At 36.5% G+C, this 6,194-nt stretch overlaps 1 non-coding gene across 1 annotated transcript; it reads left to right on the top strand.

Moving 5' to 3' along the window:
- Positions 1 to 5,896: 5,896 nt before the first annotated feature.
- Positions 5,897 to 5,969, top strand: Trnar-acg (transfer RNA arginine (anticodon ACG)). Its single transcript has one exon. It is a non-coding gene; the product is annotated as a tRNA-Arg (tRNA).
- Positions 5,970 to 6,194: the final 225 nt, after the last annotated feature.

The following is a 6,194-nucleotide window of genomic DNA, read 5'->3' as shown; positions in this document are numbered from 1 at the left end:
CAAGGGCGCTATTTTTTATATTTTTTTCTTAAAAGCTGAAGATTTTTTACATAACATATGTCGAAACCAAAGAGGCGTCTTTTTTCGTTTTTAAGTTATGAATTTTCAAAGTTAACCGATGGTCCAAAAAATAATTTTTCACTTTTTTTCCAAAAATGACTTTGTTCAAAAATTTATTCCTTTGAACTACTGAACCGATTCAGATGATCGATATATCAAATTAGAGCCAATTAGCCATTCTTTTTTTAAACTGACACTTTTGCCAATTAATTGATTTCTAATCGCATACATCCAATCTAGTCGCATAGAAATATTGAACGAAGACTGAAAACATTTTAACTTTGAGAAATAATAACTTTAACACGAAAAATAACACATCTCTAATTTTTTTATATGTTATGTAAAAAAAACCTCGTGCTCCCGTGGCCGAGTGGTTAGCGTCCCACACTATCATGCCGGGGGTTCGGGTTCGATTTCCGTTCTGACCGGGGAATTTTTCGTCAAAAAAAATTCTTCCGGCTTGCTTGCACACTGAGGATGACGCAAGTAATGCTACGTTGAGAAGGCAAAATTTCCACTGAAACGTTAGTGCCATCCAAGAAGAAGAAGAATGTAAAAAACCCTCAGCTTTCAAGAAAAAATATAGAAAAGTACAGCATCCTTGGTCCCGAAACCATGTAAACTATAAAAAAACCAATGCAATAAATAATTACGAAATCAAAATCTATTTTTTTTTCGCAAGTCTAATATTGTTCAAAAAAGACTAGCGAATTGGCTTTTATTTTATGTGTCGATCATCTGAATCGGTCCAGTAGATCAAAAGTTATGAATTTTGGTGTTGGAAAAAAAAGAAAAAAATATTTTTCGAACCATCGGTTAACTTTGAAAATTAAAACTCGAAAACGAAAAAAAAATGCCTCTTCGGTTTCGACATATGTTATGTGAAAAATCCTCAGCTTTTCAGAAAAAATAATATAAAACTATGGCGCCCTTGGTCCCGAGACTATGAAAACAATAAAAAACGAACACAATCAATAATAACGAGAATAGAATTCAAACTTTTTGCAGGTTTAGTGTTTTTCCAAAAAAGACAAGGTGATTGGCTTTAATTTGATATGTCGAACATGTGAATCTAGTCTAGTAGTTCAAAAGTTATGAATTTTTGAAAAAAGTCATTTTTGGAAAAAAGAGGAAAAAGTTGATTTTTGGGACCACCCTAAAATGGAAATGGTCACTCTACTGAAAAAATAAAAAAATGCGAGTCTAATGTTTTGCGATAAAGAACAAAACTACCACTTTTCACGATGATATATATATATATGATATATATATATATATATATATATATATATATATATATATATATATATATATATATATATATATATATATATATATATATGTATATATATATATATATATATATATATATATATATATATATATATATATATATATATATATATATAGACTAGCTGACCCGGCAAACTTCGTTCTGCCCAAAATTTGTTTTTTGTTATCAATACCTTCAAACATTCACATTCGTTTTCTTACTAAGCGCAAGTTCATGAGTCCAATCGCAGAACTGTTCATTGATTGATCTTCTAATCGACCCCGTTGAATTTACCTTTTACTAAAAAAATTCTAGTACTTCTACCAATACTCATCATTATAATTTCAGATTATTTTCAGACACAATTCTCGTTCAAGATTTTTCAACTAATTGCACATAAAATGTTTCTCCGTTACATGGAATAAATGTTTCATACAGAAAATATGATAGAATAAAGACAGATTCATCCCCTCTTCTCCCCTTAGAGAGGGGGGAGGAGTGTCTATTCACCATAGAAACGTTTCGTGCCACCTAAAATCTTCACATGCCAAATTTGGTATTTTCTTGATTAGTTTTCGAGTCATGCAGAAATTTTTCTTTCATTTGAATGGCAGCTCCCCCTTAAAGAGGGGGTGGAGTGTCTAACCTCCGTGGAAACATTTATTGCACCCTAAAACCTTCATATACCTAATTAAAACAAAAGAAATGAAAATCGTTTGCTTGATTCATTCTAGAACAATGCAGAAATTTGTGTTTCATTTCTATGGCAGGGTGGGGGGGAAGTGGTCTCTAACTATCATAAGAACCTTCCCCGACCCCAAAAACCCCTTTATTTCGTTTTCTTGATTAGTTCTCGAATAATGCAGAAAATTGTGTTTCATTTGAATGGCAGTCCCCCCTTAGGGAGGGGGGAGGGGTCTCAAACTATAATAAGAACCTTCCCCGACCCCAAAAACCCCTACATACCAATTTTCATAATTTTTCATAATTTTCATGTCGATCGGTTCAGTAGTTTCCGAGTCCACAAGAATCAGACGGACAGACAGACAGTAAACCATATATATATATATATATATATATATATATATATATATATATATATATATATATATATATACTAGATATACTAGATGACCCGGCAAACTTCGTCCCGCCCAAAATTTATTTTTGTTAGGCGTCGTGCACAAATTACGTACCGCGAGAAGGAGGGAGAGGTGTCACGGTTGCGTTACTTACTGTTTATTAGAGAATACTTGCGAAATTGCGTTACATAGGGGGGTAGGGACTCCAAAATCTTCAAACATTCACGTTTTCTTACTAAGCACACGTTCATGGGTCCAAACGTAGAACTGTTCATTGATTGATCTTCTAATCTACCCTTTAAAATTACCTTTTACTACAAATTTCGTAGTACTTCTACCAAAACTCTTCATTATAATATCAGATTATTTTCAGACACAATTCTCGAAGATTTTTCAACCTCTTGCAAATAACATGTTTCTCCGTTACATGGAATAATTGTTTGATACAGAAAATATGATAGAATGAAGACAGCATTAAATCGGAATTTCTTTCTCGAGTTTTGCTCTTATCAACACATTCGGCGATCCATTTTCATTTATATAGATAGAAGACGATATAGGAGTGCGTTTTATCACATTAAAATCCATTCCTACTTTCGAACAAAAATTTCGTTAGCGCAAACATCAAATGGACTAACAATGTTTGTTACTATGTAATTGTAGAACATATGCGAATTTAAATTTTTCTAATATTCTCATTTTCATTCAGAGTTTTTCGAAAATTTTCGATTGTCATGTTAGTTTGAAATATGTGTATTATTTTTACTGGACTCCCTCTCCAAACTTTTCTCGTATCCTAAAATCCTCACATCCCGAATTTGGCTCCATTTGCTTGAGTAGTTCTCGATTTATGTAGAAGTTTATGGTTCATTTGTTTCATAATTAGAAAGTATAGGAGTATTACAGGTTCGCTTTTATTACAGAGGAGTTCCCCGGTGACCTTCTCAGGTTTCTGATAGATTCTTCGTCGCCTAGTATGAAAAATTCGAAGAATCAGAATTGCATACTTTCTGATTCTTTGCTTTAGTACATAGGTTTTTTTTCCGGTGACCTTCTCAGGGTCTCATGGATTCTCCGTCGTCGAGTATAACAAATTCGAAGAATCAGAAAGTATGCGATGTTTGCTTTAGTACATAGGTTTTTCCGGTGACCTTCTTAGGTTTCTTATGGATAACCTCCGTCGTCGGATGTCAAAATATATGAACAATTGAGAAATTAGACACAATGAATCCAAAAATATCGTCCGGCCTTCGGGCAATCGAAACATAATCGATTTTCAGGATTTCGTTTCGTCGAGTGGTTGAAAGTCCGCATATACAGAATCTCATCACTTACCACAGTGAATCCTGATTTTTTACTCTACCCACTAACACACATCCTTCCCATGATAAACGCTAGGGAATCACGCTATAGAGGCGACCCTTCTGGACTTCGGGCGGCGAATATCATACTAACATTCCTTCCCTTCCCCTGGTGACTGTAAGGATGTGGCCGGCGTCGTTATTGACCATTGAAAGCTTGAATAACCGAAAATTGCTAGTCCCAAGCGTCATTCTGTGTGTTCTTTGTGCAATTTGGTTGGTTCAGGTCAATCACGGAGAGCAACTACGAATTGTACAGTCTACCCAAGCTCAAGCTCAAGCTCATTTGTATGACAAACCCCTTTGCCTCTAGAGAGGGGGAAGGATTGTCAAACCACCATATAAACAAATTTTGCCCCCTAAATTCTCAATATGCTAAATTAGTTTCCGTTTGCTTGATTTGTTCATGAGTTATGCTGAATTTTTTTTCATTTGTATGGCAGCCCTCCACTTAGAGAGGAGGGAAAGGGTATGTAGCCACCTAGACATTTATTGCACCCTGAACCTCCACATGCCAAACTTGGTTTCGTTTTCATGATTAATTCTCGAGTAATGTAGAAGAAGAAGATTTTTTACATTATGTTATATACTTTTCATATTGCGGCGGAATTAAGATCCCTTGCAGTGAAATCAGAGGTTTCGACAGATTATCAAGAATGGATTTGAGTCAATAGCTGGTATCGCTTTTTGTATGCACATTTCATCTTTGTTCTGTGTACTTTCTGAGTAGACTGTAATTTCCATAATCAGTGGTCAAAACAAATGAAAACAAAACGAAGGACGTTTAAAGAAAACTTACAATAATAGGATTCACACTGGCAATGAATCATATGGTGATTTATCGTTCGCTTAACTCGATACTCTCCAGTACTTCAGAAATAAGAACTGTTATGATTCACTGAGTTTACCCTTTTTCGGGCATTACATTATTTTCCCTACACTACATAGTCACCACCTCCAAAACGAGCGTATTGTGCTGATAGGAGAGATATGCAACTGTGGCGGAGACGGTGTTTAGAAATTAGTCATCTCTATGCAGCTGCGGGAGGAAAGATTGAACACAAACGACAAGCGTACGAAACGTATTGAGTCATTCCTCAACATAAGTGAACGAGCGATTGTTAGGTGTGTGCAATAGGTTCCCTCCGTATCCCGGCGGATACTTTTCACAAACATAAAAAGCCAAAGAAAGTATGCGTTTTGGTTGAGAATGGAAAACCTCTCGCAGAACCTTTTCTATTGAACACCCGGCTTCGTAGCAGACGGAAGGTTTGACGGAGCAAAAAAAAACACTTTTGGTATGAAAACCGAATAAGCAGGCAACAATATGTTTCAACAGACATATTACAAAAACAAGGGGAAATTCATTTCGATTTAAGTAGAACTGAATTCTCTTACTCGGAGAACGGGGCAACTGAATTGGGCAACCATACAGCCCCACGAGTGCTGCAAGTCGTCCGAGGGGCCTTTCAGGTGGATGCTCTCCATCGGAATTTAAAACAATCTGCACAACACCGACTACGAATGATTACGAAGCAGGGCAGTTCGCGTAATACCTTTACGGGGGAAAACAAAAAAGAAGGTGAAGCATTTCAATTTGCAGTCCAAGCTGAATTTTTATGGCAGAAATCAGTTCCCTTCGCCACGGGCGACTCTTGAATACTCCCAACCACGAATAGGGAACGCAGAAATGCAAAAATGTTCGAAATGTGAAGTCAGCCATAAAAAAAATGTGTTTAGCAGCATTTCAAAAATAATTCACACTCTTAAACTAATGCCGCGATAGCCCTGCAAGCGGGAGAAACCGCGTTCCACAAAGTCGGTGCTGGTTTCTTGGACAACAGCACAAACATACACATTGTCGTTCCGCTCTGCATTGGAAATATTTTGGTGTATTATTGAGAAAAAATTAAAACAGAAGCTTCTCCTCTATTCTGGGAGAGACAGGTTCGTCAGAAAGTGTGTGAGACTACTTGGAAGGGCAATGTTATGTATATTTTTTCCGTACACGCTTCCAACGATGCTTTGCATGTTCTCCTGCTACTTTATCACAGTCAGAGGTTTGTAAACGAGTCGCGAGAGACAATTATCACGTGTGGTGCAAAATCGATCCGCATTGGGGTCCTGTGGCGCAATGGATAACGCGTCTGACTACGGATCAGAAGATTCCAGGTTCGACTCCTGGCAGGATCGAAAGTATGCTTTTTTTTGAAGAAATTTTTTTTTTAAGTTGAGTGGTTGCATTGTGATTAAACATAAAAATAATTCACGTAATGTACTTAAAGCTAAAAAATAATTAGACGTATTTATCACACCCGTTCCTTAATCGGTCTGGGCATTGATACGACTAAAATAAAATCCCCATCTCGCGAGGAGATAAGGAACTGTGGCTGCCCAAGCCGCCGAGGTGACGCAATC

The sequence above is a fragment of the Toxorhynchites rutilus genome, chromosome 3 (genome assembly GCF_029784135.1).
Source record: "Toxorhynchites rutilus septentrionalis strain SRP chromosome 3, ASM2978413v1, whole genome shotgun sequence".
Classification (NCBI taxonomy): domain Eukaryota; kingdom Metazoa; phylum Arthropoda; class Insecta; order Diptera; family Culicidae; genus Toxorhynchites; species Toxorhynchites rutilus.
The sequence above is the reverse complement of the archived record's forward strand: the minus strand, read 5'-3'. Positions and strand labels throughout refer to the sequence as shown.